The sequence below is a fragment of the Mauremys reevesii genome, linkage group 1, assembly GCF_016161935.1.
Source record: "Mauremys reevesii isolate NIE-2019 linkage group 1, ASM1616193v1, whole genome shotgun sequence".
NCBI classification, from domain to species: domain Eukaryota; kingdom Metazoa; phylum Chordata; order Testudines; family Geoemydidae; genus Mauremys; species Mauremys reevesii.
In genome coordinates this window covers 7,063,666-7,078,939 of record NC_052623.1, presented here as the reverse complement: position 1 = coordinate 7,078,939, position 15,274 = coordinate 7,063,666, and positions in this window count along the sequence as shown.

Genomic DNA, 15,274 nt, shown 5'->3' with positions numbered 1-15,274 from the left:
ACTCCTTGAGAAAATCGTTACTTGGGGCATCAGGGTTTTAACACTGCAAGCTCGCTTTGAATGTCAGATTTCTGTGTAGATTAAATTACTCCCCATGGAGCATGGGCAGATGTAGTCATCGGAGAGGCTGCCTGGGCAGCAGGCAGCATCTGTTCACATAGGGCGGCTACTGTCTTTATGAAGCCTGTCTGCACATTCCCTTGGGGCCACTTGGCCATCAGGGAACCTCAGCTGCTTGGCTCAGTGTGCACCAGCTGTAACCCCTGTGACAGCCAAGGGCAAACTGCAGGAGGCCAAATCACAGGGGATGTGTGGTGATGCTATCCAGCTGGACTGCAGTGGCAGCCCTGCTGCAGGCTCTATTCCTTATGGTTCCAATTAGTCACAAGGAAACCTTGGGGGTGGCCGAGTGGTAACAATGATGTTGTCACAGCTGTGATCTCGCTGAAATAAAATATAATAAATAATAATTATTATAATATAGGACCCGATTTTTCCCCAGCAGCCCCTTTCCTGCATTAGAAACCCAGGTTTCAGGGCAGGCCAGGAGATTCCACAAGGCTCTGTATATGGCAATTTCCTCAGATTTTTCCAGGAGGAGGTCCCTTTCTTCTCTCTGAATGTAAAGGGGACCAAGGATCCAGGGATCTCCAGAGTTATGCACAGATATCAGTGATCCACTGGGAGCTCAGCCCACCCACCCACAATCCCTGTGCCTCCACAACTGCTTTAGGACCCTCTCCAGCTCCCTGCTAGCACAGGTTCATCAGAGATGTGCTACCAGGGCCTGTCCTTGAATACTGTGTGCAGATGTGGTCGCCCAACCTCAAAAAAGATCTATTGGAATTGGAAATGGTTTAGAAAAGGGCAATAAGAATGATTGGGGTATTGAACAGCTTCTGTATGAGGAGAGATTAATAAGACTGCGATTTTTCAGCTTGGCAAAGAGGCGACTAAGGGGGATATGACAGAGGTCTATAAAATCATGAGTGGTATAGAGAAAGTAAATTAGGAAGTGTTATTTACTCCTCCTCATAATACAAGAACAAGGGGCCACCAAATGAAACTAATAGGCAGCAGGTTTAAAACAAACACAAGAAAGTATTTTTTCACATAGCACCGTCAACCCCTGGAACTCCTTGCCAGAGAGAGTTGTGAAGGCCAATAGTATAACGAGGTTCAAAAAGGAGCTATAGTGATTCATGGAGGATAGGTCCATCAATGGCTATTAGCAGGATGGACAGGAATGGTGTCCCTAGGCTCTGTTTGCCAGAAGCTGGGAATGGATGACAGAGGATGGATCACTTGATGATTACCTGCTCTGTTCATTCCGTTTGGGGCACCTGCCACTGGCCACTGTCAGAAGACAGGATACTGGGCTGGATAGCCCTTTGGTCTGAGTCTGAAGGTATTGTCAGTGCAGCCCCGGGCTGCCCGTGCACTCAGAAGAGGGACTGGAGGGTGGGTGGATGAAGAGCTTGTGAGGGTGGAACCTCAGCCAGATCTAAGAACTGTTTGGAGCTCAAAGCATTAGGAGCTGGACGTGTGTGTGTTTTGAATCCCAATTTCCAGTTCAGTCCAAGGGGGCTGCTCTGAAGATTGGATCTAGGCCAGCAGGATGGGGCTGCTGCCCCCCACTGACACTTAGTGGGTTTTTTGGCTGGCCTCTCCCAGTACCAAAAGAAAGGGGAATGGAGGAAGAGAAATCAGGATCCTGAGACTGACAGTCCCCAGGGCCAAGGGGGAAATGCCAATGCTCCAGGTGAGCCTGATTGACAGGGCAGGCCGGCCAATGAGGGAACCAGGATCCCATCCTCCATGTGAGGGGAGCTGCCTGAGGCGAGCGGGGCAGAGCTAAGGGGAGAGCAGCAGCCAGAGATAGGGGAGCTGGAGCAGCTGGGAACGGGCAGCACAGACCAGACGCGCCGTCAGGGAGCCAGGGCCAAGCTGCAGCGGGGAGCTGCGGGACCAGAGCCGGGACTGCGGATGCCGGTCACGCTGGAGCTGGGCACGGGGAGTGGCTGGGGAGAGCAAGGGGGGCCCTGGGGAGGGGCCCAGCGCAGGGAGACACCCCCAGACACACAGCCTGGACTCCGGGGGAGGGACCGTGACCCTGACCGGGGGGGGTGGGCACTGCTGGGGCGAAGGCCCCAGCTGGCTAGAGCCTGAGGCCTGCGAGGGCGCCGGGCGTGTGAGGTACAGGCTGTGACCGGCCCTCACGTCTCTGAGTTGCAGGGTGTGGTGCCCCCGTGCCCACAGGGTGGGTCCCTTGTTCCCTTAACCCTCTTCCATTTTCCTTGTTTCCCTTACAGTTGCTGTTTAATACATTGTATTTGGTTTGAACTTAATGTGCTGATCAGGGGTGAGAGGAGCGGCCGGTGTGGAGAGTACCCCGGAGTGGGGCCACCCCCGAGCACACAAGAATCTCCACTTTCATTTAAAAAATAGTAAATGTCTAGCCCGTCATGTTCAAAATGGGACCCCCCAATGATTCAAAAAGTATAAGGCAAATCAAAAGAATCCCCCAGATAATTTTAAAATCTCATGATTTGGGAGGCCTGACTTGTGATGTCTGAATGTATTGGGTTGGCAGTACTTGCCGATATGTAGCGGGTATGGAAGCACTTAGCTTTACAGCCAAGCAAATAATTCATGGGGAATAATTTAGGCTGTGAACCCATCCCATTTCCTCTTCAAAATTCTCCTTAAGAAGCTTACAGGGCACTCAAATTTATCCCTATTTCAAAAATAATCCCGGGGTGAGTTCAATGAATAATTCTTCTTCAGGAATCAGTTTGCTAGTTAAAACTCACAGTGTGTGGATTGGACACTCAGGTCATATGACTTGACTTCTGTTCCCTGATTGGATGAGCAGAACTCCAAGAAATCTGATTGCTGACGTGAATGCTGTCCTTTTCTTATTCAGAATTTATTTTCAGGGACTATAATGTACTATTGAGGAGACAGTGTGTTCCAATGGGCAGAGCACTGGCTGGGCAGTCAGGAAACCTCAGTGCAGTCGCAGTTCTGCCACTGACCTGTTGCATGAGCCTGGATGAGTCGCCTCTCTGTACCTCAGTTTCCTCATGTGTTTAATAGTCTACTAACCCGTACTGCCCTTTGAAAGGTGCTTTCACAGATTCCAAGGCCGGAATGCTGTATCACACAGGCCAGAAAACTTCCCCAAAATCATTCCTACAGCAGATCTTTTAGAAAAACATCCCATCTTGATTTAAAAGTTGTCAGTGATGGAGAATCCACTACAACCTTTGGTAAATTGCTCCAGTGATTAATTACTCTCACCAATATAAATGTATGCCTTATTTCACACAAGCCATGTTCAAGATGGTTTCTCTCAGCCACAGTCTCCCAGCAAAATGGTGACTGGCTCTCCCCTTGCTCAGGCTCTCTTCCAGGGGCCCAAAGGTGCTGGTGCTTTTGTTTTCTTAGGTGAAAGAATGTGGGGTTGTCTGCCCCTTTCTTTTCTAGTCCATTGAGTCTTGGAAGCTGATTCTTCTAAAGCAGTGGTTGTCAACCAGGGGCACGGGGTACACAGAGGTCTTCTAGGGAGCACATCAACTCCTGTCGATATTTGCCTAGTTTTACAGCAGGCTACATAACAAGCACTAATGAAATAAGTACAGATTAAAATTTCATACAGACAAAAGGAGAAAGTCATCAATTTGTCAGTAAGAGTGTGCTGTGACACGTCTGTATTTTAGATCTGATTTTGTAAAAAAGTCGTTTCTAAGTGAGGTGAAACTTGGGGCTACACAACACAAGTCAGACTCCTGAAAGGGGCGCAGTAGACTGAAAATGTTATATCCTTGGGGGCAGCCGGTTTAGGAAGAAATCACTTGAGGCCAGACAGCAGACAGCTACAAAACTACCATTTTATTTACAGACACAGAGCTCACTCAACCGGCCGAAGCTGGCCAGGCTATCCCCTAATAATCTAACTCAGTTGCCATAGGAACAAAAACCATGACAACCAAATACACAACAGAAAAGGTTGAGAGCCACTGTTCTAAAGGATCCCATCAAAGCAAAGTTTATCCAAACTGTGAGGAAGGCGACCTGAAGTCTGGTGGTGAAGGCTCCGTGTGTAACCCACACACCTCCTGGGTGAGTTGTCCGGTCCTATCAAGTGGCACCAAGACCACTTAATGAGAGGGAGATAAAATGAGTCTGTGCTGCAGCCTTTTAGCTCATGCGGTAGAGATTCATGCAGTAAGTTCTAGGTTAAGTCCCGCTCGCCACCAACCGGGGTCTGTCAATGTTACAAGTGGGGGCTCGTCTGGGATTTCAACTGGGAAGTCTCTGAGCCAGGGCCGCCCAGACGATTCCGGGGGCCTGGGGTCTTCGGCGGCGGGGGGCCCCCGCTTCAGCAGTAATTCGGCGGCGGGGGGCCCTTCCGTTCCGGGACCCACCGCCGAAGTGCCCCGAAGTCCCGCGGCGGGGGGCCCCCGCCACCGAATTACCGCCGAAGCGGGCCCGCCGCGGGTCTTCGGGGCACTTTGGCGGCGGGTCCCGGAACGGAAGGGCCCCCCACCGCCGAATTACCGCCTGAAGACCCAGCGGCGGGTCCCGCTTCGATGATAATTCACCGGCGGGGAGTCCTTCCGCCCCGGAGCGGAACGACACCCCCCCCCCCGCCGGCGAAGACGGGAGAGGAAGTGTTTTCCGGGCCCCCTGGAGTGAGTGAAGGACCCCACTCCAGGGGCCCCGAAAAACACTCATGGGGGCCCCTGCGGGACCCGGGGCCTGGGGCAAATTGCCCCTCTTGCCCCCCACCTGGGCGGCCCTGCTCTGAGCTCTGGATGTGCTTCCTCAGCGAGGGGAAGTCTGTAACCCACACACCTCCTGGGTGTGGTGCTCTGTCCTATCTAGTGGCACCGAGACCATTTAGAGGCAGTTCAATGAGTCTGCTCTACAGCCCTCGCTAACAGCTGGTTGGCTCTTAGTTCATGCAGTTGAGGCTCATGCACTAAGCTCCAGAAGTCCCAGGTTGGATCCTGCCTGCCAACAACCAAGGTCTATCAACATTATTCGTGCTCTTCTCCCTCCCCCTCCCCCCACTTGCATTTGCTGAAATGTAAATTGCTCTGTTCACTACCATCTCCTTCCCCTGCTGTCTTAATGACCCTGTTTGCTGCTTATCTAAACCCCCATTCCTTTGTTTAGGACAGACCTCTTTACCAGCGTTTGCTTGGGAGGGGCTGTCGGGTTTTCACAAGTAATGTCGTACAGGGGCAACTCATAACTCTCTATGTAATGTTGCATCGTGATCTTATTGACCAGAGAGTTGTTAGTTTTCAAATGGTACCTCACAAGGCATATTTCGTACAAAGATTATTACCATCACATGTAGGGTGTGACTAGAGGGTGCTTTGGGTCACATATGCTCAGTAGAGCATCACCAAGGGTGGAGGGCCAATTCCACTCCCAAATTTTAAAAAAAGAGGGTGCCAACCTGTTCTGCCAGTTCAGCCAGCCCCAGAGAGAGACAGCCATATCGGAAGGGTGCTGAAGATCTCTGCCCCGAGGGCTGATGTTCGCAGGCCTGCTTTGGCTACCTGCAGCAAGCGGATAACTGCCAGGAGAAGGATCCCAGCCTATTCAAAGAGCAGAGTGCTTGCTGCTTGGTCAGCTCAGGAGGGTGTGAGGACATAAATGCCAAATAAGCAGTGCATGCTTTCAGTGCATAGGATTAGTGGCCCATGTACCTTTCAGTACTGAAGAAATCTGTATGTTAGATACTGTTATTTTCTTTGACTGGTATGTGCTGTATTGCTGTAATGATCAGAGCATGTTTCGATTTATGAGGCGTCTTAGTTAACCCACAGATTGTCGTCTTATCAACAGAAGAATTTTTTTGTTTAGTCTGAGCAGCTTTACTACACTGTGGTGTCTTTCCTCCACATCGGAGCAACTCAGGCTCCTGGCATCCCCAGCTGTCCCAATGTGAAGATTTGTGGTGTTCTCCACAGGTGGGAGTTCTGCTGTCAGAACAGACTGAACCTGCTCACTGTCCCTGCAATACAATGGAATTATTGCAGTGCAGGTGTAATCAAAGTTTGGTGGGTTACACTCAGGCCAGGCCCTTGTCTCCGGCTCTTTAACGGAGCCCTGACTCTGCTCTCCCAGGAGCCCCTCTCTGCCTGAACACAGGTTCTCTTACAGGCCCAGCTCACTAGGTGACATCTACCCTGTCTTTCCATCCAGACTCCATGGAAGACTGGAGAACTGAGCAGGATTATGACATCACAGGTATCAAGGAGGCTGAACAGCTGTAACAGAAGAATGGCCACACTGGGTCAGACCAAAGGTCCATTTAGCCCAGTATCCGGTCTTCCGACAGTGGCCAATGCCAGGTGTTTCAGAGGAATGACCAGAACAGGGAATCATCAAGTGATCCATCCCCTGTGATCCATTTCCAGTTTCTAGTAAACAGAACCTAGAGACACTCAGAGCATGGTGGGGCATCCCTGCCCATCTTGGCTGATAGCCATTGATGGACCTATCTTTCATGAAATTAGCTAGTTCTTTACTTTTTCCACAGAAATCATGATTTTATAGACCTCTATCCTATCCCCTGTAGTTGTCTTTTCTAAGATGAAAAGTCCCAGTCTTATTAATCTCTCCTCCTATGCAAGCTGTTCCACACCCCCAATCATTTTTGTTGCCCTTTTCTGAACCTTTTCCAATTCCAAGATATCTTTTTGGAGATGGGGAGACCACATCTGCATGCAGTATTCCTACGCTTTGTTTCCTATGGTTCAGCCAGTTACTGATCCATGAGAGAGCCCTTCCTCTTATCCCATGACAGCTTACTTTGCTTAAGAGCCTTTGCTGAGGGACCTTGTCAAAGGCTTTCTGAAAATCCCAGTATGTCAGTGCACTGCAAGGCCTTCAATGGCTTTTAAACTTTCCCATGGGGACATCGGAGACATGGTCCAGTTAACTTGTGTTCAGGCCTAACAAGAACTCAGATGCAACCTGCTGTGAGAAACTCGTTTTAACAAGGATGCCCCTGTACCAGCACAGGCCACAGGTCAAAATGTGTAACTTCAATTACAATGGTATTGGAAGAGCCCGAAATAACCGCTACAGGAATGTATTGACTATGACCCCTTACTTCAAATGCACTGTGGCCTAGTGGATAGAGCACTAGATGGAACTCAGGAGACTTAAGTGCTAGTCCTGGCTCTGCTACTGTCTTGCTGGGTGCCCTTGGGAAAGTCACTGCTCTTCTCTGTGCCTCAATTTCCCATCTCGAAAAGGGGGCTAATGCTACAGACCTCCTTTGTAAAGTGCTTTGAGATCTACTGATTGAACATGTTAGATAAGAGGTAGGGCTATTTATTATCTTATGATATAGGGTGTTTTCTTAAAGCGCCCTCTGCTGGAGTCAAGTGATTTATCTGAGAATCTTTGCTCTTTATTTTATTTTATTTTATTTTATTTTATTTGTTAGCCAATTTTAAGCCCTCGTGGTTGCAAAGAGAAGCTGGAGAACATGAATTGAGTGCACCCTAGCGGCTCAGACACCAGAAGGCAAATGAAGAGTTCCCCAGATGAATGTTTTTTGAAGATCTCATGATTTTGAAGCCAGTCTCATGATTTTGGGGGGGCCCAGCTCATGGTGTTGGAATGCTTGGGCTGGCGATACCATGAACATTTTTCTGCACTGGTAGCACTAGAGAATCACTTTAGGGCTGCTTCTCACTTCAGGCTGGGAGATCCTGCCTCAGTCACAGGGGTTTTAGGAGTTCCCACAAGTAGGGAAAAATGTCCCTTGCCTAAGGGCTGGAGAGTCCTAGAGCTCGGAAAAGACCCAGGGTTTTCCTGGGAAACCTGATGCCCTCTCTCCTTTCTTATTCTGAGCTCAGCCCACTTGGGCGGTTGCCCCATCCCATTTCCTGATCTAAGGACAGCATTGACACCTCACAGACTAGAGGGAGATTGCAGGAGTGTTTGTGACCTAGAGATGACATCAGCGCCTGCCTGATGCCAGAGCAGCAACCTGCCCTCAGGTGTAGCCTGGGTACTTGTTGCTGCTTTGAGATTGTCTGTGTTGAGAGTGTCTTAGTGCCTGAGCCCGAGGAAATGAGTTCACTCCTCCTCTATCTGCTCTTTGCTGTCTTTTATGCTGTGATCAGGCTCACCATATCTGAGGTAAGTGAGACTCCTAGAGAGATGGAAAGGCTGGATTGATGCCAGCTGAATGCAGAAACCAAACATAAGTATTTTTCAATCAGCAGGCTCGGATCATCTCCACCCAAGAGTCCTCAAAGTGCTGGCTCAGGAAGTTATTGGCCCACTGACATTAATTTTTGAACAAATTTAGGATTCCTGAGGGAATTCCAGAAGGCTGGAAGTGTGCTAATGTTTTGTCAACATTCAAAAAGCTACGGGAGGTTGGCCTGGCTTCTTATAGGCCAGTTAGCCTGAAAAAATGGACAAACTGATATGGGAATCAATCAATAAAGAATTAAAGGACGGGAATATATTTAAAGCAGGTTAACAATGTTTTATGGAAATTGGGCCATGTCAAACATAGATGTGACAAACTTAGACTTGTGTAAGGTGTTGTTTTTCATAGATTCCAAGGCAAGATGGGCCCATTGGGATCTTCTAGTCTGACCCTCCTGTCTAACGCAAGCCAAAGAACTTCCACACAATAATGCCTACTGCATACCTTTTATTAAAATGTCCAATCTTGATTTTAAAAATTGCCAGTGATGGAGAATCAATCCACCATGACCTTGGTCAATTGTTCCAACGGTTAATTCCTCTCACTGTTAAAAATGGACACCTTCTTTCCAGTCTGAATTTGTCTAGTTTCAACTTCCAGAGGTCGAATTTCTCCCCCAAGGTCTGAATTCCATGCATGGTATTGGGGGTTAGTTGCATACCCTGCAATCCTAAAACCTGCAGAGTTTTGTCATCTCTGCAGGAGAGAGAACTTTGCAGGCTCTCTCCTTCAATGCTTATGAACTCTGCAGGCTCCGGGTACCAGCAATCCCTGTTTCTCCAACCCCTGGATTGTTCCAGTGACCCCTGTTATGGGTCGTGCTGTGTGCCCTACATTGTCTGCATCACAGGAAAGCACAATGCCTACCCATGAAGCCTCATAGTGCAATAGTCTTCCATAAAGAAAAACTTGCCCCTGGCCCCACATGGCAATCACCTCTGGCTCATTGTTCTCCCGGGTTTATTGAGGAGTTCTCTTCTAACCCTGCTGCTTTCTCTGTGTGTGGCAGGCTCTTCGGAGGAAGAGGAGACACAAAAAGAAAAAGCAGAAACCAAAAGGTAAGCAGCCCCTGACCCCACAGCTGCGGTGGCAGACCCCAGCCCCATGCAAAGCAGAGAAATAGGGTCCATTTCCCCACCTGCCTCCCCTCTTCCTGCGAAGGTGCAGTCGTGCCCAGAGTCATGCAGAGGCACTGGCTGGGGCTCCGTTCACAGGCTGCCTCTGAAATCTGGGGCAATAGGCTGCTAGGAAGCAGAGGGTCCCCAAGCAGCTCAATGTCTCCTTTATGTCTCACTTCTGGCAGCTTTTGGGTGCTGTGAGGAAGAGCTGGAGGAGGCTGGTGCATCCCTAGAGACATGGTAAGCAGTGCCCCCCTCCATGAATCTGCAGTGGGTCAGTCCTCTCCTTTAGTGCCATGCAATTCATCCCCACCCAGGGGCAGTAGCCCGAATAATCCCTCCCCTGCCCCGACCTATGTACCATGCAAGCAACTCTTCTCCCTTAGACTCCTGCAATTCATTCCCACCCAGCAGAAGTTGCCATCTCTAATCCACCCCCCGCATTGTACAGTGGGTCATTCCCCTCCTCGAGCATCACACAGTTCATTTAACCTTTGGCAGCGGTGGTGGAGGGGTATATTGTGTCGACTGGACTGGTATGGACCATCCTCCCCTCCCAAGATGGGGAGAAAATGTTTTTTGGGAGCAGCCCCGTGCAGGCGAGGTAGAGAGATCAGCAGGAAGGCTGGGCTTTCTGGTACAGTGAGTAGGGTGAAAGGGATCCAGCAGCACTTGTGTAACGGCCCCTTCTCCAGTCCCCCAGCAGCAGTTCCCAGCAGGATTTGAATCCTGGACCTTCAGCTCTGCAGCATAAAGCACCCCTTAGAGCTGAAGAGGTAGCTGTATTAGTTGGCAGCTATAGTAGGCTGTTATCCTATATGTTGATTAGCTTCTGTGGGCGGGACATGACACACGCTGCCAGTAGGATACACTCTGACTTCCTCAGCACTAGACAAGTCTCACCTCACAATCCAGCTAATCCCAAACCAGGCCCGGGTATTGCAGGGGAGGAGGCTGCCTCAGCGGAGAACGGGACAGGGAGCCTTTTGGTGCCGCCCCTGTGGGTAAAAGAGGGCCTGAGGGCAGGGCCTGCACTCAGTTATCTGCTCTCTCTGTTCCACAGCTGCCCTGTGCACCTGGAGAAGCTCCCCTTGGCTCAGCGCCTCAGGCTGGTTGACAGGAGGCTACAGGACGTGGCCAGACACCTGGATGAAGTTCTGATGCCGTAAGGCAACTAACCAGGGGGCACCAGACTGGGGGCTGGGTGGGAGGGGAGAGTGAATGTAGAGAGGAGGGAGCGGGAAAAACCAGACACTCCAGGATCCTAAAATAACAGGGAAAAAGCCACTAAGAGGCTTTAGCTTCCAAGGTGAGAGACCAGTGAAAGTGAGGTGAGGGATGATCAGAAATGAAAAGCAGAGACTGCAAGTTGGGGTTGTGAGTAGGATCAAATCCTTCTGTACAGCAATACCTGCCAGCAGGCGACTGTTTAGAACCTGCCCGTGCTGTGTGTGAAGGAAAAAGCAATCCAATGACACCCTGCGAGGGGGTGTCCACCCCACACAGCACTGGAAGTGGCTCCGGTGGCCAAGCAGGCCCATGAACTCCACAGGCTGCACCTGCAGGAAGAGCCGGGGAGCAGGGAATTGATCCCAAGCAGGCTCAGCTGGCAGGAACAGACGGGGCCTATCAAGCCAGGAAGCTGGCACCACACAGGGGCTGTGGCTGGGAAAGGGCAGCTCCTCCCTGGGAAGAGGGGGAGTGTTTGGAGCTGGTGCACCCAGAGCAAGGAGGGAACCAGGGGTAGTAGGAAGCAGTCCAGGCTGGGAGAGGAAGGCCCAGAACTGCTGGGTTGAGGGTCCCTGGCCTGGAGCCCAGTGTGAAGTGGGGGCTCAGGTTTCCCTACCAGCCACCGAGGGCACGGCATGGACCGGCGGGGCAGTGAACAGGAGAATTGTCTGGGTCACTGTGGGAGTGAGAGTGATCACATGCGACAATTGGAAGGGGAATTGACCTCGAGAGCTAATCCCCAGAGTAGGCACCAGACAAGCAGTGAGTGGGACACCACGTGATACACCCCAAACACGAGTCATCAGCCAGGACTTTCAGGACCATAGCGCAGACCTCCACCACCGGAGAAACTCCATTAACTGGGAGCAATAGTAAGTTGTTAGCCTCTAGGGTATCAGCCATTAGAACAGGACAGTTTTCCAGTGGGTTAGAATGTAAGAACATAAGAACAGCCAGACTGGGTCAGACCAAAGGTTCATCTAGCCCAGTATCCTGTCTTCCAAAACTGGCCAATGCCAGTGCAGCAGAGGGAATGGCCAGAACAGGGAATCATCAAATGATCCATCCCCTGTCGCCCATTCCCAGCTGCAGACAAACAGAGACTAGGACACCATCCCTGCCCACCTTAGCTAATAGCCATTGATGAATTTATCTAGTTCCTTTTATAGTTTATAGTCTGGGCCTTCACAACATCCTCTGGCAAGGGTTACACAAACATGCTCACATCTTCCTCCCCCAAACCAATTCTTGTTAGCTAATCTTTCTATTAAAATAGCAGTAGATCCCCGATCATGCTCAAGGCCCCATTGTGCTAGGTGCTGCACATGTGCGTGTGACGAAGGGGTTATCGTTCTAGATAAAATGAGTGCCAGCTCCCCCTCTCAGTCCTTCGTCACCCAGCTGATGTCCTTGTGTCAGGGTGTGGTGTGCAATGCATGTCTAGGCACTGCCCCATTGCACTACAGTTGGAAGGCTGTGCCCAAGCCCTGCTTTTGCTCAGCAGGGCCATGTCCCATCTGTCCCTGTCTGCTCTCTCCCACAGGCCGAGTGTGTCGACATCTGCCATGGGCCAGTTCACCTACTCATCTAGGGAATCCACCACCTCTCCCCTCTGGAGTCCCAGCTCCTTTTCCCTGAGAGAAGCCTCCGTGACTTGGTCAGAGCCCCTCTGCCACGCAAGGGAGATCATGACTGTCGCAAGCTGGGAAGGATCCACCTATCCCATCCAAGCCCAGCCTCTCCCCAGGCCTCCTGCCCACAGCAGACGAGACCAGCGAGAGCAGAACATAGGTCTGGACCAGATGTCAGCCCATGGCTCAGACTTCAACATCCGACAGAAGCATCTGCAGAGCCAGCTGGGGGCACCACAAAGCTTCATCCTGGGGGAGCCATTGCTGGGTGAGCAGGACACCAAGCAGCAATGGGAATTCAACACAGATCGGCCCAAATGTGGATTTCCGGCAAAGGTCCCAAAGCCCCTGAGATCCGACACCAGGCCACAGCATGCACAGGAGATCCAAGAGCCATGGGTCTGCCCCTGGGGACCCCTGCCCCAAAAGGCCCACAGGATTATGGTATCCCCTGATGCAATCCTGGCCAGGCTTATGCCCATGGAGTGGGTCAAACTGCAGGATCACGTGGCTCAGAAATGCTGGCAGATCCAAACGAAGGCTTTTCCTAAGGTCGTGAGAGAGTCGCACAGAGATGCTCCCCTCCTGACAGAGACTGCCCTGCCTGGGCAACTCCGCCCCCCTAGGGAGCCAGGCAGGCACAGGACAGCGGCATTCCCAACAATGGGACAACAGCCTGCCCACCCCATCGAACTCCACATAAGGCGTGAGCATCTCATCATGCAGAGGGGGCTGCTCACCCAGGATCCAGAGCCCCCGGCAAAGCTGCCTCACGCCGGCCAAGCCAGGGGAGCCAGTGTGGAGTTCAGTGAGATGGAGACCAATTTCCTGCAGACAGGGAGGCAAAGCACAAGCTCCTCTTCTTCCACACGTCCTCCAACGCCAGTGGAAGATACCACCATAGAGACCGGCAGGAATGATAGCATGGCAGGAAACCAGACTAACCCAGATCGCTGCACTCTGCCAGCAGGGATGGATCTGACATCGCCACCTCCAGGAACCACAATAGCAGAGAAGACACTCGAAGCGACACTCCAGATTTATAGGAGCGAGTTGAGAAAGCCCCTTACCAGTGTGTGTGACAGCAAAGGGACTGAAGAGAAGCTGGAGCTGCACATGGAGAGGAAGGTTACCTTGGGAGAAGGCTCCTGCCTGGCGCCAGCGGCACAGGCAGGTGAGGGCAGGGCAGATCTTCCCAGGACCCAATGCCACCAGGTTGCCCCAGAGGCCCCAGGCTCTGAGCAGCTAACAAGATCCATCCTTGACTCTCTCATTGCTGGGCAGGCTGCACACGACCTGCAGATCAAGCACCTGACGGAAATGTTGAGCAGCTCCCGCCCCTTGGCGGGCCAGGTCTCAGTTTGCCAGCAGTGCCGCAAGGCACATCCAGGAAAGATGAAGGGTAAGAAAACTCCGAAGGAGACATCTGCTGAGCTGCATGGTCTTCAAGACATCATGGATTCACATGGGTTCGATGGCACTGTGAATTCAAAGCTCTCCAGGGACCAGCCGCCAATCAAAATCTGCAAGAAGTGCAGTAAGCTTCGATGGAAGAGACCAGCTGGCTCTGCAGGTGCTGACTTGCCCAGAAGATCCCATGGAATTCCACAGCGATGGACTCCAGGAGACTCCTCAGCATCATCCAACCACAAGATACCAGTGGTGTGGCTCCTTCCAGCAGACAAGAGCAAGACGCAGGATGGAATGGGGAAAACGGCTCCCACCAGGCAACCAAAGATGGTGTCCATTGCTACGAGTACAACAGAGCTTTTGCAAGCTTGGGAGAAAGGAACTGGGAATCCTGACGGTTCTCCCCCAAAGTCACCAAAGGCCTCCAGAGCTAGGACACCATCCCCTTCAAGGAGCAAAGTTCTCAAAGAGATGTTAATGCACCTGAAGCAAATCTTCAGCAAGCTTCAAAACAAAGTGAAGTCCCGAATGTCCAAGGACTCTTGTTCCAGAACACCCAACACTAAATTTACAAAGCCACCCTTTTGGAAGGCAAGGGCCTCCAAGGGTGTCCGGTTTCCATCCTACTGAATCCCACCCTGCCAGCATGCCCACTAAAAGAAGGGGCCCACAAATTCCAACATCTCCCTATTATCCAGTGGGTCTGGTAAGCATGGGCTAAAGTGGCTGAGACGAATGGCTTGTTGTCCTGGGACACAGAGACTGATGTATAAGAGACTCTCCTTGGGGTATGACATTTAAACTCAGATTCCAAGATGAAGGGGGGTCTGGGGGCTTGGATGAGATTGAGGGTGTGGCTAGCTCACTGGATTTGTTACTTTACCTCATGCGGTTCAAGAATCAATCCTTCCTTCAAGAAGAGCTGATACTAAATTTACAAAGCTACCCTTTTGGAAGGCAAGGGTCTCTAAGAGTGTCCAGTAGTACTATTGGGGCCCTACCGTCAATCAAACCCAAACCAGTCCCATGACCCCCGAAACCCGGCCCCTCGACCCCTTAAGCCCCGCCCACCTATCACCAGAAGTCCCACCCATGGGGGTATTACTTCCGGGGTCAAGGTGGACACATGGCCGGAAGCAAAGTGTGTCATGTGACCCCTCTAAGAACTCCTCCCGCTGCTCTCTACCAATCAGGAGGGGTTTCGTCCCCATTGGCCTGCCCCAAGAGGTGATTTGACCAATCAGGGGTGTTCCAGGGTGGGGTGACCCATCCGGATGTGGCTCGTGTGACCCCTCTAAGAACTCCTCCCAATGCTCTCTACCAATCGCGATGGGTTTCTGCCGCATAGGACCACCCCCAGAGCAGATTTGACCAATCGGTGGTGTTCCGGGGTGGAGTGACCCGCCCAGATGAGGGTCGTGTCACCCTTCTAAGAACTCCTCCCAGCGCCCTCTGCCAATCAGAGCGCAACACTATCACCCCATAAGTCCCAGCGCCGGGGCAGAAGAGGCCATCTTTTACCAAGGATGCGTACTTTAGAAATCATGGAAACATGGGCTCCTTCACCATCCCTGTGAGCACTTTGGACTTTGTTTTAGCCCCGAGGGCCTTTGGGCTTTTGTGGAGAA